This window comes from Trachemys scripta, chromosome 18 (assembly GCF_013100865.1).
Source record: "Trachemys scripta elegans isolate TJP31775 chromosome 18, CAS_Tse_1.0, whole genome shotgun sequence".
NCBI lineage: Eukaryota > Metazoa > Chordata > Testudines > Emydidae > Trachemys > Trachemys scripta.
The window spans coordinates 13,661,078-13,686,592 of record NC_048315.1 but is presented as its reverse complement, the minus strand read 5'-3'; the positions used below and the strand labels follow the sequence as shown (position 1 = coordinate 13,686,592).

Here is a 25,515-nt window from a genome sequence, read left to right as displayed (position 1 = left end):
GCCTAAACCTCCTGTGCTGCAGTTTAAGCCCATTGCTTCTTGTCCTATCCTCAGAGGTTAAGAACAATTTTTCCTCCCTCCTCCTTGCAACGACCTTTTACATACTTGAAAACTGTTGTCATGTCGCCTGTCAGTCTTCTCTTTTCCACACTAAACAAACCCAATTTTTTCAATCTTCCTTCATAGGTCATGTTTTCTAGACCTTTAATCATTTTTGTTGCTCTTCTCTGGACTTTCTCCAATTTGTCCACATCTTTCCTGAAATGTGGAGCCCAGGACTGGACACAATATTCCAGTTGAGGCCTAATCAGCGCGGAGTAAAGTAGAAGAATTTCTTCTCCTGTCTTGCTTACAATGCTCCTGCTAATGCATCCCAGAAGGATCTTTGCTTTTTTTGCACCAGTGTTACATTATTGACTCATATTTAGCTTGTGGTCCACTATGACCCCCAGATCCCTTTCCGGAGTACTCCTTCCTAGGCAGTCATTTCCCATTTTGTATGTGTGCAACTGAGAGTTCCTTCCTAACGGGAGTACTTTGCATTTATCCTTATTGAATTTCATCCTATTTACTTCAGACCATTTCTCCAGTTTGTCCAGATCATTTTGAATTTGAATCCTATCCTCCAAAGAACTTGCGACCCCTCCCAGCTTGGCATCGTCTGCTAACTTTAGAAGTGTACTCTGTATGCCATTATCTAAATCATTGATGCAGATATTGAACAGAACCAGACCCAGAACTGATCCCTGCGGGACCCCGCTCATTATGCCCTTCGGTATGACTGTGAACCACTGATAACTACTCTCTGGGAATGGTTTTCCAACCAGTTTTGCACCCACCTTATAGTAGCTCCATCTAGGTTGCATTTCCCTAGTTTGTTTATGAGAAGGTCATGCAAGACAGTACAAAAGCTTTACTAAAGTCAAGATATACCACGTCTACCGCTTCCTCCCTATCCACAAGGCTTGTTACCCTGTCAAAGAAAGCTATCAGGTTGGTTTGACATGATTTCTGTTTTTGACAAATCCATGCTGACTGTTACTTACCACCTTATTATCTTCTAGATGTTTGCAAATTGATTGCCTAATTATTTGCTCCATTATCTTTCCGGGTACAGAAGTTAAGCTGACCAGTCTGTAATTCCCTGGGTTGTCCTTATTTCCCTTTCATTAGATTGGCACTATAGTTGCCCTTTTCCAGTCTTCTGGAATCTCCCCAGTCTTCCGTGACTTTTCAAAGTTAATCGCTAATGGCTCAGATATCTCCTAAGTCAGCTCCTTGAGTATTCTAGGATGCATTTCATCAGGCCCTGGTGACTTGAAGACATCTAATTTGTCCAAATAATTTCGAACTTCTTCTTTCCCTATTTTAGTCTCTTCTGAACCTACCTCATTTTCACTGGCATTCACTATGTTAGACGTCCAATCACCACCAACCTTCTTGGTGAAAACCGAAACAAAGAAGTCATTAAGCACCTCTGCCATTTTCACTTTTTCTGTTATTTCCCCCCGCCCCCGCCTCAATTTGTAATGGGCCTACCCTGTCCTTGGTCTTCCTCTTGCTTCTAGTCTACTTGTAGAATGATCCATGATCTCAGTTGATGCTGTCTCCCTTCCTCCTTAACTCAGTCACTAGACAATCTTGTTCAACAGTGAACAATTTAATTGGTTGGGATTAAACCCAAGAGACAGTTTACCAGGACAAAACTTAATATTTTGTTTGTAAAATTGTGGGCGATGATAGGAGAGCCAAGATCCACTCCAGGCAGCAGACCCCTGCCCACTATGGTATCAGACACAGCTTTTCACAGATGTCTGTTGCTCTTTAGAATTGGGCAAAGAGCCTCTACTTCCTTTCCCTGCCAGCTCCTTAGTCCTGCTAGAGTTCTAGGAATAAACTATTGCCCCTGCACTATGCCTCACTAGCCTTCCAGCTGAGTCGGTCTGATGGGCATCCCTGCAGTGCCAGTCTGCACTGTGCTTTAATCCACCCAGAGGATTTGCTGTTGTGGGGAAGAGAGGCCCTTCTCTCCCATCACCAAATGGATAGATGAGCAGTCTGCCCTGGCTGCACTCCCCAAGCACGCTAGCCCAGGGAATGAGAGTTTAGGCCCAAGAATTGAACCCAAGGTGGTTCTGTACCCCACGTTAAGTTTATGAATGGGATGACTGTCTCTTCGCTCTGTATTTGCACAGAGCCTAGCACAATGGCATCCTGGTCCATGATAGGGACTCCTTCCTAGGTGCTGCAATAATACAAATAAATAATAATAATCTGATGGAGTTGCCTGTGACAGCAGGGGACTGGACTTGATGACCCAGGAGGTCCCTTCCAGTCCTATGTCCATATGTTCCTATTAAGATGGTCACCAGACACTTAAATTGTAACACTGCCATTTGGCTTTGCATCTGCTGTCAGTTGCCTCCCTCACCAACTCCATGCTAGTTGTTCAACCACACAGTTGTAACAGAAGGGAGATATGAAGAAATGCCTAACGTATGGGTCAAAAGAGCGATCTTTGCAGGTTAGGTCGATCCAAGTAATATTTATTTTATTTTCAGGTTTAGGCTCTGTAGTCAGGAGGGGATGTATTAGCATGAGTGTTGTAAGCAAGGCACAAGAAGTAATTCTTCCACTCAACTCAGGACTGATAAGGCCTCAACTGGAGTACCGTGTCCAGTTCTGGGCACCACACTTTGGGCAAGATGTGGACAAGTTGGAGAAAATCCTGAGGAGAGCAATAAAAATGATTAAATGTCTAGAAAATATGACATGAGGAAAGATTGAAAAAAAAATGGGTTTGTTTAGTCTGGAGAAGACTGAGGGGAGACATAAGTCTTCAAATATGTAAAAGGTTATAAAGAAGAGGGTGCTAAATTGTTCTACTTAACCACTGAGGACAGGACAAGAAGTAATAGGCTTAAATTGCAGTAAAATAGATTTAGGTTAGACGCCAAGAAAAACTTCCTAACTGTCAGGGTAGTTGAGCACTGGAACAAATTGGAGGTTTTTAAGAACAGGTTAAACACACACCTGTCAGGGATGATCGAGATACTACTTAGTCCTGCCTCAGTGCAGGGAACTGGACTGGATGACCTATTGAGGTCCCTTCCAGTCCTACATTTCTGTGATTCTATATTAGAGCACAATTAGCTCATGAGGGAATGCTACTTCAGCACAGATGCTTTTAAATGGAGGCTCCAAATGTCTCTGAATGGCGATGTACTCTTTTTTCCAGATAAATTTTAAGATTATAATGATGAGATATTACATTTACCTGCTAAGCACATAGAGAAGGGTAGACAAATGAGATGCCAATCATTTCGTTAAGAGTCTGGGAACAGACATTACTAGAGCTTATTTTTATTAAACTTAATTTTAGAAATGTCTTACAAAATGTTCTCTGAAATGGAAAAGCGTCAGTTTGTCTGTGATGTCAGTAAAGGCTCCGATAAAATGTGTCTAGAAAGATTAAGGCACAAAAGATATATATCCACATTCCATGTCATTAGGCTAGTGACAAAGATATTACCTGGAATCTGCAGACCACTGATAATCACGCGAAAAGAAGATACGGTTACATACATAAGGCATGCTGGGAAAGGGTTAAGGACTTAATGTCATGACAAGCTGAAGTCCTTTACTTGCCTGCATGTTGAATAAGTTTCAGGCAGCCACCAATGGTTTCCAAGTCCCCCTGAACAATGAAAACAGAAATTTTAGGTGATTTTTCAAAGGGACTGAAGCCGAAATCTCCCTTTGTGCAGACACAATTTGCACTTGCTTATTTGCATCAGCAAAATGAACTGCAGATATACATCAAAGGGTTTGCACCTCTAGCTACCTGATTTACAAATCCTACTACACTGAAAACCCCTTGGGGGAGGGAGGGGAGAGCCTTCTCTAACACCTGAATATGAGCTTCTCCACAAACTTTCCCATCCAGAATTCTTGCCTCTAGCACAGCCAGTTAATTTGTGAGTTGAGTTTGGGAATTAATGTTCTTTGAGATGTGGGGTGGGGGGGTTGAATTCATTGACATTTTTAAAAAGAAGAACAGGAGTACTTGTGGCACCTTAGAGACTAACAAATTTATTAGAGCATAAGCTTTCGTGGACTACAGCCCACTTCTTCGGATGCATATAGAATGGAACATATAATGAGGAGATATATATACACACATACAGAGAGCATAAACAGGTGGGAGTTGTCTTACCAACTCTGAGAGGCCAATTAATTAAGAGAAAAAAAGCTTTTGAAGTGATGATCAAGCTAGCCGAGTACAGACAGTGTGATAAGAAGTGTGAGAGTACTTACAAGGGGAGATAGAGTCAACGTTTGTAATGGCTCAGCCATTCCCAGTCCTTATTCAAACCGGAGTTGATTGTGTCTAGTTTGCATATCAATTCTAGCTCTGCAGTCTCTCTTTGGAGTCTGTTTTTGAAGTTTTTCTGTTGTAATATAGCCACCCGCAGGTCTGTCACTGAATGACCAGACAGGTTAAAGTGTTCTCCCACTGGTTTTTGAGTATTTTGATTCCTGATGTCAGATTTGTGTCCATTAATTCTTTTGCGTAGAGACTGTCCGGTTTGGCCAATGTACATGGCAGAGGGGCATTGCTGGCACATGATGGCATATATCACATTGGTAGATGTGCAGGTGAACGAGCCCCTGATGGTATGGCTGATGTGATTAGGTCCTATGATGATGTCACTTGAATAGANTCTATTCAAGTGACATCATCATAGGACCTAATCACATCAGCCATACCATCAGGGGCTCGTTCACCTGCACATCTACCAATGTGATATATGCCATCATGTGCCAGCAATGCCCCTCTGCCATGTACATTGGCCAAACCGGACAGTCTCTACGCAAAAGAATTAATGGACACAAATCTGACATCAGGAATCAAAATACTCAAAAACCAGTGGGAGAACACTTTAACCTGTCTGGTCATTCAGTGACAGACCTGCGGGTGGCTATATTACAACAGAAAAACTTCAAAAACAGACTCCAAAGAGAGACTGCAGAGCTAGAATTGATATGCAAACTAGACACAATCAACTCCGGTTTGAATAAGGACTGGGAATGGCTGAGCCATTACAAACGTTGACTCTATCTCCCCTTGTAAGTACTCTCACACTTCTTATCACACTGTACTCGGCTAGCTTGATTATCACTTCAAAAGCTTTTTTTCTCTTAATTAATTGGCCTCTCAGAGTTGGTAAGACAACTCCCACCTGTTTATGCTCTCTGTATGTGTGTATATATATCTCCTCATTATATGTTCCATTCTATATGCATCCGAAGAAGTGGGCTGTAGTCCACGAAAGCTTATGCTCTAATAAATTTGTTAGTCTCTAAGGTGCCACAAGTACTCCTGTTCTTCTTTTTGCGGATACAGACTAACACGGCTGTTACTCTGAAACTTGACATTTTTAGCTTATCACAACTCCAGTTTATAATTCTGCAGAAACAACCGTCACATTTGGTGTGTGTTATTTTGTATTTCCCTCCCACTGAGTTTTTGCGTTTGTTACATACCGTATATGATTGTGGGACTCGGATAATATTTTGGGAGAGGGTTGATATGGGGCATTGTGGGGTACAGTAATTTTGTTTGTCTCTGTGAAGCATTCCGTAGTATATTTTTGCACTTGATTCTTTGGGGATTGAGTATCTTGGCATTGTAGGTGGGCGTTTTGTCTGGTTGGGCAGTGGTTATGACTTGGCTAGAGGATTGGGAAATTTTCATTCCCCTCCTCCCTTCTTATTCCAGGTTTTGTTCTCCATTTTCCTAATGCTCTTTTATTGCTGATTTTTATGAAGAGTTTTATAAAAACCATTTAAGTCAAGTGTCCTGGTCTCTGATTAAAATAGATTCAAGTCGAAGGAAATTAGCCTAAATGGATTTAAAATTGCGGCATTAGTAAGGAAAACTGTTTAAAAAAGCCCTGGCTGATAAGCATTATAAAGCAAGTATTAATTTTAAATATAACTGCAAAAACATACTCAACTCTACTGGAGACTGTTTGACAATTATAATGCCCACAGACTCAAATTATTCATAGGTAGCAATTTGTGCTACTCAGTGGCACTTGTTCTTCCTTTTGTTATTTTGAGAAAAAGATAAAAAAGGAGTGCCTGGCTTTCTCCAGAATAAAAGTAGCTCTGCTCCAGAGCTGAACTGTCCTCGGTTTTAGTTTGGATCCCTTTCTGAAGGGAGGATAATAACAGTATTGGATCACGTCAGGTTTAAAACTGGCTTTGATGCCATGCAAACATCCCCAAGATAGCTCTGGTTGTGAAACTTCAATCCTGATCTTTTGCAACGCTGATTCTTCTGATCCCAGTCACCTACTGAGCAAAAGCTGCTGGTCATGTCAATAAAGCATGCTACTATGAAGAGTAAATTACGTCCACATAGAGGATAACAGCCTACTACTTCTGTCAGCTAATGGCGCCTTAGGCTTGAGTGGTCCGGAGAGTCTGTATTTTAGAGCTGAAGATCTGAGGTTCAAACTCTGATGCTGCTGTGGATTGGTACATCAAATAACAGCATGCATGGTTTTGCATTGCACACAAATGAGTCTTGGATAAGGCCATTCAAGTCATTTAAACCTTTGACACCTTTGACCTAAGATGAGATTGGCTTCTAGCCTCATATTCTACCTGGAAAAGAGTTTTTTCCATTAGATCAGAAGTGCTCAAAGTGCTACCCAGAGGCTCCATGTGACCCACAATGCCCTGAAATGCAGGCCAGGGTTACTCTCTCGATATATGTTCTAGCATGTAACTGGTGCTGCAGGAAAAAGCTGATTGTTTGCAGGTTTTATTGCTGATGAACTCAAGCAGCAATATCTATTCATTGATGAAGGAAGATAAGAGTACAGGAAAACAGGATGACGAGAGTTTTATTTTTTATTAAACGTAAGGCACATTTAAATGCAAATAAGATGTAGCCCTGGGGCTCCTGGTGGATGGCCACTGTGGCGCATTGTGGTGCTAAATTTGTGCACCTCTGCTTTATGCAGTGATGCTGTGATGCATGAACGCTCTGATTTAATAGAACATAACACCCTCCTAAATTTACTGGGACAGTAGGAATTGCTAGACTGGATCAGACCAATGGCCCAGTATCTTGTCTCTGAAAGTGACCAGCAGCAGATGCTTCAGAGAAAGGTTCAAGAAACCATACAATGGACAGTTGTGAGACCATCTGCCCATCGGGTATATTTCTTTCTCACCGCCGTTAGTGTGTGCCCTAAATCATATGGGTTTATATCCCTAATTTATATATATTTTTTATCCCACCTAATAACTATGTGGCGTTCTCATTATCAAGATAAATGTTTAATACCTTTTTGAATCCTAATTAATTCTGGTTCAATGGTATTTTGGCATGGGAATTAAGACTAGATTTAAGAAAAACAACGCCCACAAGTGTTGTGTCTGCCCAGAACTGTGACAAGTTGGGTGAAGGTGAAGTACTCCTGTTGTATAGAGTCTCCGAACATCTGTTGTTAGCATGACAACACTGTTAAAGCCAACAGAATATGTTAAAGTGAAGGGGAAAAATCCATAGGTAAGGAAGGAGAAAAAAGCATATAGCTTGTTCTTTAATTATTCTGAGTATTTCCTCTATAATGGAACACCCTGCTCCACTGCTGAGCTGCCATGTGGTCCTTGCAGGAGATGGGTAAGGCATGGCACCGATAGACTTGTGTCTTTTCCAGTATGCAGCTGTTCGAGCTTGTATGGCATGGAATGGAATGAGTAGGAGAAGTGGATCATCATCCACAGTTATTTTCTAAGAAATGTCCAATGACATATCAGTGGCACTAATTATTGTAATCATTCCAAGTAACGGGTTCAGGATTTGAGTCACAGCCATTACCCTCAGTTCTCCCCCTGATTCTGAGTCACCAACACAGTTCATTTCTGTAGCTGCTTTCCTGATAGTCCGTGAATAATGGGCTCTTTGCCACCATTTGGCCTCATATGCTTTTATTCCTATGGGCTTTGCTGCAGCTCTTAGGCTCCAGGCATTTCTCCGAGTGGAAGATGGAAGAAGGCACAGAGAGTTTAAGAGGTTCAGGAAGCTTTTTTCTTCAAACTGGCATCCTGGTGAAGGTGAACCATGTTGCAGTAGGTGTTTTTGCTCTAGCTGCAACTTGAATGCAGATGTTCCAAGATTGGTTCTGTGTGCTAGGTATGCCAGTGTGTGAATGCATTGCCGCTCTCAAGCAACCCCTTGCCTCTATTTCCCCCTTCAAGGGGCTCCTTAAATAAACACCACACAGGCTTTTTATCCAATAACGCTCCTTCTCCCCAGGTCTAATTTATTGACACAAAACAGAAAACAAAACTCTTCTCTTCCAGTTGTACTTCTGAAACTCTTCCCTGCCTTGGCAGGCCGCTCTCAGCTCTACCGAGCTGGAATCTTTTCTTATTCCTGTGGTGTCTTGCACTCTTTTTTTCTTACAAAATAAAGTCTCCTCAAGTCTGTCTACTTATCCTCTTAGCAGAGCTCCTCACAAGCCTTTCCCGTCTGAAGAATCAGTCCCAACTCCTAGAACTGCCTGGAACCTAATCTTTCCTAGCAGCCTCTGATCTCCGTTGAGGTGTGCCTCCTTAGTAATCAGGGTTTGCTGGACCCAGGATTCTATTCCTGAAGGGACAAGCCACCCTCTTACACAGTATTCAATATCTGATTGATAGTCAGAAAATAAAATCAGGTTTGGATCTGTCAGAGACAGATAGGATTGAAAGCCAGATTCTGTGGCAGTTGATTTCAAAATGTTATGATGAGCTGGTTTTAAAAAAAGTAAATATAATTTTTTCCTGGGCATTTAAAAAATAATGTGTAATTTTTTGTTTTTGTTTCTTCAACATTCCATCAGCAATTTTTGATTCTTGAAAAATTTCAACGGGCTTTGTAGCTGGTTGAAACCCCCAACGTTTTCAACAAAGTTTTGCTCAAAAATCAAATTTTCAATGAAAAATATTGTAGAAAATTTTAAACTAATGAAATTTCAACCAGTTTAATTATCATGCAGTTGTTAATACAATCTGTTGATTGGCATTAATTTAACTAAGCGTTAGCTATATCTTGACAGGTTCAAGCCCTCAGTAGGATGGCCCTGGAATACCTCTGACATTCACAACTATGGGACCTCAACGTGCCTTGACATCTGCACTGCTCAGGAACCCAGAAACTGTGACCCCTGTCGTGTGTGCTTGAGACAGGGCCTTTTTAAATCTCTGGAACCTGCTTCCACAGAATCTAAGACATACCATGGGACGGCACTTAAACTGTCCCATGATAGAACCATAGTATTCCTAAGAGCTGGTCGAGATGTTTAAGTTCAGTTAAGGAGAGAGAGAGACACTTCTGTTTCCTTGCTGTGGGGTTTTAGGCAGACACAAGCATGAGTCTTAGTAAAGAAAACACACTTTGGGTATCCTGAGGAATCTATTCCTCGAGGTGTGTTTTGGCTTGGGGTGGGAGCATCAGGCCAACATAGTTCTGTACTGATGACTAAAATGAATGACTTGGAAGACCTCCATAGGATTTGTAAGTGCTTCAGCACAGGAACACCCTCCAGCATTTTGGTGGTTTCTGGCTCATATCTTATTTCTCTTTAAAGTCAGAGGTATACAGGCTCCAATAGATTGTTGACACGTACTTTTGCCGGTTACATCTGCAAGAACACAGGTTCCTGTGGGCAATTTAGTTCTGGTGAATTTGGTTTCAGACCTGCAGTAGGTAAAGATCTGGTACAGCAGGCAGGAGCATTCTTCTCTTAGCAATTTCCTTCATTTGTTTAATGGGTGGAATGCTTCTTCACTTACATATTTATGGCATTGTATCAAGTATTTATGTAACACCAACTGACCCCAGGTGGGATCGAACCTGGGACCTCTGAAGCTAAATGCATGAGCTGCTACTATGGCCCTTAGCTAAGGCTGTAGCAGACTCATTAATCGGTCTCGGTACCACTAGGTGGGATGGAGCACCACACCCAAGAGGTGTGCAGGTTATACTTAATCAAGTCCAATAACAATAAGCAAATGCAATAACAATTTTTTTTGCAAGGAGTATAGGAAAGCCTAATCAGGGAGAAGCCACCACAGCATTTACAGGATGTAAAAGCCCATTTAATTTTCATCTGGAGCTGTGCAAAACAGGACTTCTGCATTTTCAAGCATCGCACACTCACTCAGAGCAAAGTAAATAGAAGAACCAAGTTTACAGCTCCCCTCAACCCCCTCCGACAGCACTGAGGTAGACTGTGATTTATTGAAAACGGTGTTAACATTACAAGCTATTACATTACGTGTAATGGCTTTTCAGGTCCTGATTGCAGGCTAGGGGGGTTCTGTAGGGAAGTGTGTGAACTGGGTTTTCAGCAGCCAGAGCCGGCTGGTGCAATCCCGCAGGCGGGAAGAGCCAGCCAAGAGCAAGTTGTGGTGAGTTGTGCATCACTTCCTTACAGAGAAGACTTGTTTTTTCTCTCGATTTTTGTTTGTGCATGTTAGGGTTATGGGTTCTAAGAAATAAAGTAGTGTCACGTCGTAACCTTTCAGAAAGAGTATTTTATGTTCTTATCTAACAATCCTGTGGATATGCTATGAACTTAACATAGACAATGTAGGGAACCTTGAAAAGGTCACCCTAAGATCAAACTGTTTCAGCTTTTGCATGTACTTCCAAATATTTCACAGCTGATCTCACTTCAAGGCATTTCTTGGGGACAAACGGTGGAATCAAATACAAAGCTTTGGCAGAAAAGGAGCAGGTTGGGCATTAGCAACTATACATTAATGTTATCCAAATGCAGATTGCTACTGGATATATCAGAGTTCTGTGAGTAGAGCAGAGGTTCTCAAACTGGGGGTCGGGACCCCTCAGGGTATTGCAAGGCTATTACATGGGGGGGATCACAAGCTGTCAGCCTCCACCCCAAACTCCGCTTTGCCTCCAGCATTTATAATGGTGTTAAATACATTAAAAAGTGTTTTTAATTGATAAGGGGGGGGTCGCACTCGGAGGCTTGCTATATGACGGGGTAGGGTTACCAAACATCCGGATTTTCCCGGACATGTCCGGCTTTTTGGTCCTCAAATCCCCGTCCGGGAGGAATTTCCAAAAAGCAGGACATGTCCGGGAAAATAGGGAGGCATGGTAAGAGGACCGCCTCCTCCCCGGGCTCCAACTTTCCAGGGCCAGACAGCGGCTGTTCGTTCTCCCCACCTGGGCAGCCGGACTTGGGAGCAGCCACTGCTGCAGCTCCCACTGCCGCTGGGGGAAGCGGCCAAGCATGTGGCGCTCCGCGACTGCGGCTCTGGCGCCCGGGGCATGAACCCCTGAGCCCGGGCCTGCTGCGGGGACCCAGCTGGTGCAATCCCGCGGGCGGCCCCGGAGTGGGGGCAGCAGTCCCCAGCCCTCCCGTCCCGCTCGGTCCCGCAGGGGAACGAACGGGGCTGCCGATGCCTCCGCCCCGGGGCCGCTGCGGGATTGTATCAGCTGGGCAGCCAGCCCAGACGTGACTGGCCAGGGGTTGGGCACAGCGTGCGCGCTGCTGGGTCCCTGCAACAGGCCCAGGCTCGGGGGGTTCGGCCCGGGTGCCAGAGCCGCAGCCGCTGAGCTTGGCCATCGGCCGCTTCCTCCCCCCGCGGCAGTGGGAGCTGCAGCAGCGGCTGCTCCCGAGTCCGGCTGCCCAGGTGGGGAGAAGGAACAGCCACCACCTGGCCCCGCGGGCTGCCCCCCTACTCTCCCTCCAGGTACTCACCCTGGCCCCGCACTCCCTCTGCGTCTCCGGGGCCTCCCTCTGCCGCCGTTTTTTTTTTTTTTTTGCTCTGGTCACCCTGCGGGCGGAATTGGGGCGGGGCTGGAGGCAGGGAAGGGGCCCCCTTGGAGTGTCCTCTTTTTGCAGGACTGAAATATGGTAACTCTAGACAGGGGTCACCAGTACAAAAGTTTGAGCACCCCTGGAGTAGAGGGATATTTGCTACTCCCCATTGTATTCTTTTAGACCTCTGGTGATTCATATAAGGAGTGCCACACATTACAGACTTCAGTCCAGATCCTTTGCTGGTGTAAACTGGGGTGGATCTATTGATTTCAGTGGTGCTATATGCCTATTTACACCAGCTGAGGCTGCGACCCTTACTTAGACTCTGAATGCTGACTTGAACACTGAAGGTTTTCCATATTTATCCCTTCTCTGTGATTGCTAGTGCAGATTTGCTCCTTACCAAATGCTCGTCTCACAAACTCAGCTTGAGATCTGAAAACCGGTATGGGTTCTTTCCTTCTCATGCATCATCACCAGCAAAGAATGCCCTCATTTTCACATGCAAACGCAACCAGAAATCGGAAAATCAAAATGTGCTCTATCTGCCTCTTAAATAAAGATGCCACAGTGAGAAGAATTTAGTGGCTTCTTTTGTTGATTATGCATAGGGCACGGAAGCATGCAGCTTTCTCTTAGGTTACCATGTTGGCTCTGCAGCACTGATGCTAATAAAATCTTTATATTAAATAGGTAGCATTATTTTATCTTTGTTCTTAAATGTATCCAAATTTGTGTGCACGTGAAGAAAGTTATTGGATTTTCAGTAATTCCCCTGTTTGAACAATGTTCACACAAACTCTTTAAAAGTATGTGCACACAAACTCTTTAAAAAATTTGACACTTGTAATTGGTGTTGGTACCACCTGTTTTTCATTTGTAACTTCGGGCTATATAGATTAATGTTCAGCGTTACCTACATGGTCTATACTAGCATAGAGTTCTGAGACCTGATTACTTGAACTTGTATATAACCCCATTTAAAATGAATACAATTTAAAGATCATCACATAACTAGAGGTTTTTATTTCAGGCTTTATAACACCTTGTAGATAAAAACAAATCCTTAGTTTTAAAATCTGAATATAGCAATGGATAGAGAACAGGTGAAAATAAAATGAGCCTTTTTGTTTGAAATTGGGAGTTTATTGTCCTGCTTGTACCATTATTTTTCAACCAGAATTTTATACATATGTGTCCAAAGATACTGTATTTGGCAAATGTGTATGTGCATTGCTGCCAGCTACAGGATGGAATCAGAATTGCTTTAACTATGGGTCTTAAGCCCTCCACTGCTAACAAGTGCTGGAGGGTCTCCTTTAGCTTAGTTGGTAGAAGACTGCTTTTGGAATAAGAACCTCTGGGTTCTGTTTCCATGTCTGTGATTAAATTGTCTGTGGTCATGATGTGCAGCATGAGTAATAACTTTGAAGTTTTGGGAAGATATGAATTTTCATTTACTTAAAAATATATATACAAACACAGATATACAGATATCTTATGTACAGTAGATATCACTAATGGTCAATTTTCTGTTCAGTACTAGTTACTGACAACAACCAATGTTTCCTACTTTTTAAACATTTCATAGCAGAATGGTGCCATGAAGTCTCATATTACCAAAACAAATGTTATTTTTCCAAAACATACTATAGAACATTTACTAACTAATTTAACTGATTCAGTTAAATTAAGTGCTTCAGTGCAGTGCTGAATAGGGATAGGATTAGTCATGTGCTTGAAGTTAATCACATGTTGATATGCTTTGCTGAATCTGGGCCATGACCGGAAGTTACTATATTATCATAAACAAACACAACTAAACTATAATTGTGAAAATAACTGAACAACGTATACTTTGTGATATTTAGTTTTGCTTTTCTTAAAATTGTGCTTGTTCATTTACTTTCAATTCCTAAAATTCAGAGAATCAATTAATATCCTGAGTAAACCTGATATGTGTGCAGAGCAAGTGAACTGAACATTCTTCAGATTGATAGGTTTAATTTATGGAATCACATGTGTATCTATAGTTTAGGGAGAATTCTGCTTAGATTTGAAGACAGCAAACAATAAAGATGCCGCAGTTCATACATGTGCAACAGTATATTAAAAAAGGGGGAAAAGTGAGAACTGGATTAGAGAACATAAAACAAGCATGGTCACACGTACAGACATATACACCTGCATGCAATAAAAGCCCAGTCAACAGGTTAAAAAAGATTTTAGCATGATTTATAACATGTATTCTATTTCAGCTATTGTGCTTTGCAGTCTGATCATGACAAAAGCATTCTGCCCAATCAACTCCGCATTGGCCGTTGATATGTAAGAGCTCATCTCCCATGGCTTCACAGTTGTATCAATAAAACATACATGTCAGTGCAATCAAATTATGTCTATACTGAAAAGGGTCTCCTAATAATGAAGGGACCAAAACAAAATAACCGATCCAAACATCTTTGAACTCTGAGGAAGTTTTAATCCGGATTCCCAACTACTGTATCTGGTTTGGACACTTCTATATCTTGTGTCCCGGTGGTTGAATACTGTTTGAGCTGAAAATCTCCTATATTCAGTAAACTCTTAGTAGCCTCATTGATGTCTGTGTATAGGATGTATTTGGTATGCATCAGATATATATCCAACTATTCATTGTCTATCCAAATAACAAATATGAATCTGTACAGTCACTGATTCAACTGAGAAGAAAACTTGCCTCTACTATGGCTGGCTAGTCCCTCAGTTACAATGGCAACAAATGTGCCTGTTTTGTAGTTTTTAAAATGTGTGGGATTTACATAAACACCTACTCAAGTTAGGCATCTGGGGCCAGATGTTTTAAGGTATTTATATGCCTAAAGATATGAATAGGTGCCTAATGGGGCACTTAAAGTGGTACTTAACTCACTTAGGTGCTTTTAAAATCCCTGCCAACAGCTCCAACTAACTATTGAAATCTGTACAACCATGCAATTCTCAGTTCTCTAGCAGTGTGGGGCCAAATTCATCAGTCTAAACATCCCTGGGAAGTAGGATAGTGTTATCCCCATTTGACACGTATACTAAGGGCATGTCTACACTACCCGCCGGATTGGCGAGTAGTGATCGATCTATCAGGGATTGATTTATTGCGTCTAGTGTAGACGCGACAAAATCGATCCCCGATCGCTTTACCGTCGACTCCGGAACTCCCACCGCGGCAAGAGGTGGAAGCGGAGTCGACGGGGGGAGCGGCAGTGGTTGACTTGCTGCCGTCCTCACGGCCAGGTAAATTGACCTAAGATACGCTGACTTCAGCTATGCTGTTGCCGTAGCTGAAGTTGCATATCTTAGGTTGATCCCCTCCCCCCTGCTAGTGTAACCTAGCCTGAGTAACTTCTCCAAGGTCATACAGCGAGGCACTAGAAGTTCCAGGAGTTCTAGCTCCCACTCCCTTTGCTCTAAAAGTGGTAGCCTTACAATACCTCTCCCCTCCACCCCTATGCCTTGCCTTTTTCCTGGTGGGAAAAAATAACCAGCCAAATTCAACCCGTGAGTAACTTCATTAGGCTAGGGAAGATATTCTGGATTTACACCTGTGTCACTGAGAGCAGACTCTGTCCCAATGGAGTTTTTGCAGGGATGAATGTTGCCTGTTATTTTTAGAACAGGAAAATCAGAGGAAGCATGTTGTCTGAGAATTTAGAGCAAGGGGATCAGGCGTCAGAACTCTTGAGATCTTGTTCTGACTCTGCCATTAATTAATGGTATGATTTTAGGGAAGTCACTAGACTGCTCCATCCCTCATTTTCCCCAAATGTAAAAGGGGACGAGGGAATACCTGTCTCTAGTTAATTGATTACTTACCTAATAACTTACCTTTAGCTAATGTTTGAAGAGTGTTTGCAGATCCTTGGAAGGTCTGTAGAAGAACAAAGTATTATTATCACCAACCACAGCATTTCTATTTGCCAGCTGTCATCCCAAAGCAGGCTTACATAGGTAGCTTCTCACGAAACTGTGTGCTTTTGTGATGCAATATGACAATTAGTTATGATGAGCGGATAGTGATGTATGAGGTGAGGTGCGAGAAATGGAAATAGTTGTGTGGATCATGTCAAGACTGGCTTCCATGGGTTGAGTGTGTTTTTTAAAGACCTTTTTGATTTCAGATTCCACCAGGCAGCAAATTGAAAGCTTGCCAAGTCCTGCTCAGCAACACCACAGTGGTACAGACTCATCAGTTCGATGATAGCACTTAAGTGAATTTATATGAAAACTTCCACAGACCCCAGTAAAAGGCAAAAATTAATCTGACCAGTCCTAAAACCACCCTCTAAGCAGTCAGTAATGTGGATCCATTATTAGAGAAAAGAATTATCTATGAACACAGTTATTTTAAATTTATCATTTTTATAATACCTATCACAGCAATGGTATCATTCCTCACGCTATTCCAGTCCATGCAAACTTTATAGTCGCCTACTTTATACATTTGTCCTTACCGCATACAGGATATGTTACAAAATTACGTGCCTGCTAGGACAAGAAGTTCTTATAATAATGGTATATACAAATAATTGCACTTTAAATGTGGCAGGCAAAAATTCCAGCAGTTGTATATTGATCTGCACAGCGAAGAGGCAACAAGCCGCTTTTCACTGAACTCCCACCAGTATCAAGTGCTAACCTAGAGTAAATGAACTGGGATTCTCAGGCACCATATTACATTTAAATGACATGATGAACATCTGATGTGCCCAACAGAGAATGTCAAAGCTTAGATTTGTTCAATTGACACTTCCATAGATCTCAAAGCACTTTAATGTAAAAATCTCAGAAAACCCCCTTGTGGTTCGGTCAATTCCTCCAATAAACTGAGCCAGGGAGTGTGTTCGACAGTTCAGTAGCAAAGCCAGGAACAGAATTTGGAAGTACTGGCTCCAAGACTTCAGTGTTGTAGCCCAGTCCTGCAAGCCGCTGAGCGCTCTCATCTTCCAGTTAAGTCAAACGGGAGCTGAGGGTGCTTAGCTCTCTATAGCGTCAAGGCACATTTTTGTAAAGTACTGTACGTAGACCTTCATCAAGACCACTGGCTATTTTAAGTGCTTATTTTCAAAATAGCATGTCTGTGTTCAGCTATTTTCTGATAGAGCATTTTTCATCCTCCTTTAAAAAATTCTCATCTGTAACCCCAGTCTGAGAATTAAAAGTTGAAAAAAGTTGTCTAGTGATTTTAGTCTGGACTCCTGGGTTCTATTCCTCCGTACCAGTGATCTGGGGGTTAATCACTTAATTTTTGTGCGCCATAGTTTAAAGGGCTAATAATGCTAACCTCAGATGGGGACTTGTGGAACTTAAATAATTAATGTCTTAATTAAAGGGGACGAAGGCTACGGTTAAACTCTTGAGTGAGATTCTGGGCTTGTCGATACTCGGGAGCTACAGCAGCACAGCTAAAGAGCGGTAGCTATCCTACTGTCGTGCCAGAGTGTAGACACTTCCTACAGCAATGGCGGAAGGTTTATCTCTGTCGTTGCAGGTAATCTAAGATAGCGTGATGGAAGCATCGTTCCATCAACCTTGCTGTATCTGCACTGGGGCTTAGGTTGGCATAGCTGTGGTGCGCAGGGGTGTGAATTTTTCACATCCCTGAGCAACATAGCTATGCCCATCTAAACTTTAAATGTAGACCTGTCCTCAGAAGATGTAAGTTCAATTCCCAGCTCTGCCACAGACTCCCTGTGCGACCATGGATAAGACATTTTGTCTGTGTGCCTCAGTTTCCCATGTGAAAAATAGGGAAAATAAATCTTCCCTACTTTATAGGGATGCTGGGAGGTGCTCTGATGTGCTGATGGGGGCCATCTAAGGACAGAGATTGCTGAATAGTGAAAGAGACTTTGGCAAAAATGCAGGTATAATTAATAATACATCTTTTTACGTATAAAATTTTCTCTTCCTTCATGCATTTGTTCACGGTCAAATATGAATCCATATTAAATTATGATAATTTCTGAGAGAATTCCACCGTCAAATCTACAAAAGTTCTGCAGGGATTTTTTTATTGCGCTTTACCTTACTCTTGCATTTTAACACCAGATGTCATTGAGAGACACAAGGAGAGGCATAAAAAAATTATGATCTTATGAACCTGAACTCTCTTTATGCCATTGGACCAAGTTTTATAGAAAACCTACAAAAGACACAGCCAAATAGTTCGGCACTTTCCCCAGTTTATGGATGTTCTCAAAGACAAGAAGTAACAAATCATTTATTCCAATAATCAAAAGAACATTTGCGCAATTAAATATTCAAACCTCCCACAAGAAAGGAATGTGAGATATTATCTTTTATTGGACCATCTTTTGTTGGTGAGGGAGACAAGCTTTCAAGCTTACACAGCTGAAGAAGGCCTCTGTGTTGGCTGGAAAGCTTGTCTCTCTCACCAGCAGAAGATGGTCCAATAAAAGATATTACCTCAGTCTCTCTAAATCCGGGGGCCGACATGGCTACAACAAAACTGCATCCAAGAAAGGAATGTCAGTAAAGGATATGCTCTGGATAAGCATGTTAGGATGATTTATTTTGTATGGTGGCCAGCAAAGAAATGATTAATAACTAGATTTCGATGGCCAGCTGGGTGCTAAGCATTTTAGAAAATTGGGCCTCTTGGCTTAGATGCTGAAATGGGTGAGGAGTGCTTTGAAAATCTGGACCCCAGCGACATAGTCCACTAAGAGAAATTGAAGACAGTCCAATGGGGGATGAGTGGTGTACGACTGGCCAGCCAGGCTTTGACCCTCCTAGGGATTGCACTGTGTCTGGGGAAAATCTTTCCTTCTGCTTGGTGCTGATGAAGCAGCACAAGGAAAAGGAGGACAACAAGGGACAAGCTTTACCAAGGAGGGACCCTTTTTTGTAAATAGCCTTTCTCCTCTAAGGAGATCTAGTGGCTAAAGCTGCATGCTTTTCTATTTCCTGCTCTGAGAATGACTTGCTATCTCTTGGGCAAGTCACTTAGCCTTTCTGTGCCTCAGTTTCCTCCTCTGTAAAATGGAGGTAATAATTCTTGCTTCATTGAGGCTTAAAGTTGCACAGTCTTGTTAGATCCTTGGAATGAATATTCTAATTTGCCCAAAGTACCAGTACTCTCAGTAATTAGTATTAGGTAGCAATTATTCTAAGTCATGGTCACGAATGCATATGCACATCTGGTGAGCTATCGTATGATGGACCTTTACCAGCTGATGTGGGGGATCCTCTCCCCTTTTTATTTAATGTTTCCACGGTGTTTTGGAATTTTGGCATCCTGTTTTTCTGTTGGGCACTGACTCTAGAATGCTTGAATGCTGCTGTTTACCACTGGGTATAAATGGTTTGCGCAATGCTCCAAGTGCTTCAACAGAGAACGCTTTGCAGATGATTTCTCCTCATGGGCAGGGCTGTGTCCATTTCTCATCCATTGGAAGGATTGTTAAATTTGCCTATAGCCCCAGAATGTGTGGACTGTTGTAAACATTCCTAATTCTGTTTGCTGGAGTCAGGGATGTTGGCAGCCTGCTGGGTAGGTGGAGAGACGAGGCAGGGATGTGTGTTTAAATAAAAAAGTTTGTATGTACAGTATATAGAAAGATATTAAACATGTCATGGCTTGTATGGGAGTGTGCAAGGGTGATGCATCTCTGCTTTATGGGATGGGAAAATTGCACCATGAATTTTCTCAGCCTTCCCATTGCTCCCATGCATGCCAGGCCAGCTAGCCCTATTTAAGATGAACAATCTCTTCCTTGCCTCTATGGTGGAAGATTGGCTGGCTTGTGAGTTACTGAATCAATATGGGCCACAAGGTGCAGAAATTGTAGGCCCCCAAGCAGTTGGCCTGCTTGGGAATTGTGACACTAGTTCAGGCCAGTATCCTGTCTGTAATGGAACCCAGGACCAGATTCTTCAGAAGAAGGCTAAGTTTGGAATAATTGTAGAAGTGTCTCATTAACTTCCACCTGTTTAAAATTGGCTTATACCCTGCAGCATGAGGATTTATATCACTTACAATTAAATGTAACGCTGGATGTTCTTATTAATCATATAAATGTCTAATCTCTTGACCTCACTGGTATCTAGTGGCAAGGAGTTCCACATGTTAATGAAGCATTGTTTTAAAAAGTATTTCCTTTCACCAGTTTTAAATTTTACTGTCTTTCAGTTTCATTGCTTGCCCTTTTGTTCTCTTAATAATAGGATGTGTAATTCGGATCAACTAGTCCTTACAATCAAGATTAGGTAGTGATTCAGTCCTAAAAAGGGTTTGGAGAAGCTGTTCAACCAAACTTTGCCCCCTATCAAACTTGCCTCCATAATGACCGAAAGATTTTTTTTCTTAAACTCAGCGTTTAAAAATGGTTTCATAACATGGCAAAAATGTAGGAGAGTTGGGATCAGAGTCTTACAGTTATAACCATACCAACATAAGCAGGAAGGGGGTTTATGGAATTATATGTGGTGCATTGACAACAACATTCCACATTTGCATTGACATTTCTTAGACTTGCCCTTTGGGTCAGAACTCACTAATGCTGATCAGTCAGCGTTTGGGATGTCAAGAAGATGAGATATGGATGCAGAGTTGGAGATGAGCTTTGCAGAAGGGGTCAGGCTCAAGTGCCTTTCCTAAGGTTCCTCTGCAGAGTTGAAGCTTGTGAGAGCTCAGAGTAAAGATGGTGAAATCTTTTGATAGCCTCACTGGTGTTACACCTCAATTTTTTATAGTTTTGGGTACGGATGAGCAAACTGGTCCAGAGAGAGTAAGAACTCATGCAAAATCTTCAACAAACCCAAGCCAGAGACATTGTGGTTTTGCACACGTTCGCGTATGTGGTTCAAGAGATTCCAAAAGCTTATTTTGTACTTAAAAGCATCTCTGTGCTTCCTCTTTACAGCAGCGACAGGAAGCCCTATGATAGGCAGCAGACTCGATCCACGCCTCGCTGTTACTAGGAATGTTGACAAATCCCATTCTCATAAAATTCCCAGCCCAAATTCCATAGCAAAAAGGTACAGAAAAGAATCCAAACTCCTGGATGCTTAGCAGAACCTATTGATGTATAAATACTCTGATGTTCATTGCAGTCTAATTTTGTGTCCAGTTATCAGCATGTTTATTCTGTTCCCCTACAAGGGAGTAAATAACACAAGCAAGGACCTCACAACATATACCAAGAACACTAGTCTCGACCCCTCTTTACATACAAGCGTGATTTTTTTTTAATACAAAAAATAGTGTTAGAGTGTTTTTCCCAGGGGTGGGGAGAATCTCTCTCTCGGCTGCCCACTGAGCTGGGCTCCAGCCCACTGGCTAATTGTCCCTCCAGTTTTATCTCCTTCTGGGTGGGGTTGAGGAGCTCAGCCACAAAATGTTTTACAAGAAAAACTAAACCTAGCTTAATATTCGACCATCCCCAAGTCCTTCAGGGGGTCATTCCTGCCCTTCAGGCTTGCTTCCCAAGCAATTTCTGATTCATGCGTTGCTCGCTGCTTGGGGTCTAATTGTTCCTCCCCGGTGGCTGCTCCAGCTAGCAGACTCGTCTCTCCGCAGCTCTGCAAGCGAAGCTCGTTTAAGGCAGAGCTCTGTCTTCCTTCCAGGCCAGCTAGCCCTGAATGGAACGAGGCTCTCTCTCCTTTTATTCCCCCCCCCTTTTGTTCCCTGGCATTGGTTGCCGGTACAGCAGAATGGGGCTAACTAGGGTCATAGGATCTTGTTAATCCTTTCAGCCTCTCTGTCTCATCACTTGTTATTTATTTAACTAGGATGGTAGCACCTGAGAAGCCCATTTAAGGATCAGGCCCCCCTTGGAGCTATACAGACAAATAGCAAGGACGGCAATCCATGCCCTAGGTTGTTCACAATGTGTGTAGCAGACAAGTTGCAATACGTGGCTGAAACAGACAGATGGATTGGATGTGGGTTGGGAGTATGAAGAAATAATCTCATCCTCAGATTGCTACTTGTCTAACCAATGTGGGAAGGGAGTGATTTTTTGGGGATCATGGTAGAGGTAGATTTTGTGACACAGGCGTGGTATTGCACCCTAGAAGTCAGAAGATAACTCTTAACTTAGTACCAAATGGGACCATGATAAATCAGTGAGGAGGCCTGAGTAATTTTAGGAGGCTGCTTGCTAGCCTCGGGTCTCTCTGTGCTGTAAGAACATTTGCTGTGATACTGGGATATTTTTCACCTCAGCAGGATGACCAAGCAGTAAATTATATGATATTCCCTTTGCTGTTACTGGGACAGTCAATAAGCATTCTGATCTCACAACTATGTGGCAAAGATAAAAGTGAATGCTCAAAAAGAAGAACAGGAGTACTTGTGGCACCTTAGAGACTAACAAATTTATTAGAGCATAAGCTTTCATGGACTACAGCCCACTTCTTCGGATGCAGTGAATCTCATGACAGACTTGTCCAGCAGACACAAACATACGTGGTAACAAACCTTTATTTTATTCTGAAATTTGCTGATGTGATTCATACGGCCTGATATACCCAAAGCTGTTCAGCATAAAACCAGTCATCTCTCTCTCTCTCTCACTTGAATGGTTATTTCTATAATGGAGTAGTCTAATATGTGGGAAGAGCTATTTATAAAAATATCCCCCTTCCCGTATTCAGCTGTATCCCTCCTTTCCAGCTGCTTCCTTGTGTATTCTGTTGGTTACACGTTTGGATTTGATGTAAAAATCTTTCCTACCATCTGTATACAGGGTTGTGGGGACATTTACCAGCTCCTAGGAGGCCCAACTGTGTTATTCCATTTCTGTGCTGAACTTTAGGCAACTGTGTTCCCGCTGTATAGTGGGGCTGTTTGGGGATGGTGCAGCCCCTGGCATACATTCGGGCAACCTCACGGCCACTCTAAATTACAGTCTGCTTCCCATGACCGCCCCTTTGGGTCTTGTGAAGTGGAGAATGGCTATAGTGTAGTGTGCATTGGCCATGCCCATGCTTCTGGCTTGATTTCACCTTCCAATGCCCTTCACCCAACCCATCTCAATATACCCTTATATCAGGGGCTAAAAACAGGTTTGGTGTAGATGTTTCTATCCCCTTTAGGGCTCCTTTCTTCTGCCAGAATGGTGTGAGAGGGCCATAGCGTAACAGAGAATCGGACCCAATGATACACTAACACAAATTTGGTATAGGTGACAACACAAGTTCACAGTTTAAATATGTTCTTAACTGGATCCCCAATAAAATGTGTGCTAGGGGCAAGGAGCATTTGTCAGGAGTTGTAGCCTTTGTCAGCCATGATTTAATGGGGCATAGAAGTGCCTTTCATTCAAATCAATGGTTGCATCTGAGTAAGAGGCAAAACTATAAGTGATGCCAGCAGATACATTTTGGTTTTCCTTATTGATTTTCAGTGTTTTTATTTAAATCCTACAAGAAGGTGCCATAGCACATTTGACAGTGGGGGAGGAAGGGAAGCAGCAGGATTTATTAGTAAAAATACCATTGTGTAAAGTGTATGAATTAGTTAATGTGGTCTGTTTGCCAACATTGGTAAGTACTTTGCAGATGTAAAGTGCTGGTTAAGTGCTGTAGATAGGGTGTGAGCAACCAGATCTGAATCTGAACTCTTCCAAATCTGAGGACATTTAGGTCTAAGAGGCCAGGTCCTAGACTGGTGTAAACTGGCATAGCTCCAATGACTTCTGGTTTTGGTTCAGGTCCATCTCTGATTATCATAGTCCGCAAGTACCTACATGGGTGGAGATTCTGGTAGTATAGACAGCTTCTTAATCTAGAAGAAAAAGGCATAATAAGATCCAACATTTGGAAGATGAAGCTAGACCAATTCAGACTAGAAACAAGATTCACATTTTTAACAGGAAGGTTAATTAATTGTTGGAACAATTTAGCTAGAGATGTGGTAGACTCTTCATCACTTGAAGTCTTTAAATCAAGACTGGATGTCTTTCTAGAATAGGTGCTTTAGCTCAGCCAGAAGGTAAGGGCTTGATGCAAAAATTATTGGGTGAGATACTGTGGCTTCTGGTATGCAGAAACTTAGACTAGATGATCATAATGGGCCCTTCTGGTCTTAAAATCTATGTATATATTATTAGTAACTCTGAAGAACCTCCAAAGACTCATTGTTCTGGTAAGAAACCAAATGTTTTATGGTTATTGAAACCCTTCAAATTTCTGGACTGCAGTATTAGGCTGGAAATATGCAAAAACAGGTTTTATCATGATATTTCCTCTTTCTGATTAGGTCCAGAATTTCCATGAGAAGATCTTTTGTCAAAGGTATTATAGTACTTTTACTGCTGGTCCCACAAGCAATGCCATATAGATACATAAACTATAATTAGAGAGAGGCTCATTCCCGAATTAGACCCAAAATCCAAGATCTGGACACTCCTGTAAACGTTAAATTCCAGATCTGGGGTTTGGGTCCTGATTTCACTAACAAACTGAACCAGTGTCCCAAATCCAACTCCCAATGACCTTGGGAGCATTTCAGATCTGGATCAGAATTTTGTGGCTTTGTCTGGAAATCAGCCACTTTGAACCATGTCCGGGGATTGTGTTTCCTGTATTAATATAGTGGTCTAAAACAGTGGTTCTCAATCAGGGACCCCCTGGGGGCTGCAAGCAGGTTTCAAGGGGTCCACCGAGCAGGACCAGCATTAGACTTGCCAGGGCCCAGGGCGATTGCCCTGTTTGCTATCCCCTAATGCCGGACCTGGCTTTTATATGCAGAAAAACAGTTGTTGCACAGGTGGGCCATGGAGTTTTCATAGCATATTGCGGAGGGAGGGATGAGAAAGAGAAAGGTTGAGAGCCCCTGGTGTAAAAGATCATTTTGATAGCTTGAGCATTGTTGAAATGTTGCAGTATTGTTGAGGTTCCCCCTCAGGCGCTGTTCATTCTGCTATTGGTGAGCTTCTGAAAGGACACTGGCCATTGAAGACTCATTCTTCTCAATTAATGAGAGGCACAACAGATCTTTCACGTAACCCGTTTCTCTGTTTTTGAAAGGGGCTGAATTTTCTTATAACAATATAGTTATATCTGCTAAGATGACAATAAGTGCATCTCATGCTTCAGGGCATAGTCATGTTCCAGGTTGGCAGGGAATTCTTCTCTCACCCTATCCATTACAGACATTCCAACTTCCTCTCATTATCCGCCAGTAACGGCCACAGGTCACGGCAGTACTCAGGTTCTGACAGGCTGATGAGCGTATAGGGTATAGAGGATCCTTTGCTCCTACACTCATCTCTCAAAATGTGCAAGAAATATTTCCAAGAGTGGAGCTGTCATCTTCCCAAACCACAGCGTGTAACTATACTGAGCCACATGGTCTGCATAAATAAAGCATGGAGTTCAGATCAGTCCCTTTTTATTGCAAGTGCTAAGAAAAAAATAAAACTGCCTCCGATGTAATGTACCCCTCATTATTTCTGCTGCTTTTAACAAGTTCTCCATTGGCCCCTCTAATTATGGCTGAGCTGAAGCACTGTGGGTTTTTTTTTTTTAATTTTTTATTTCCTTCAGCCCCATGAGAGAACAAAAGCACCAGGTGTTTTCTTGAATGAACACATGAATATTTGTCGGCACGTCAGTCTGTCAATAACAAGCCATCACCGTGTACCCTAGA

General features: G+C 42.4%; 1 protein-coding gene across 1 annotated transcript in view; it reads left to right on the top strand.

Moving 5' to 3' along the window:
- The window catches only part of GALNT17 (polypeptide N-acetylgalactosaminyltransferase 17), a 276,061-nt gene that overhangs the window by 70,297 nt on the left and 180,249 nt on the right, over positions 1-25,515 (top strand). The gene's annotated exons all lie outside the window — the stretch shown is intronic.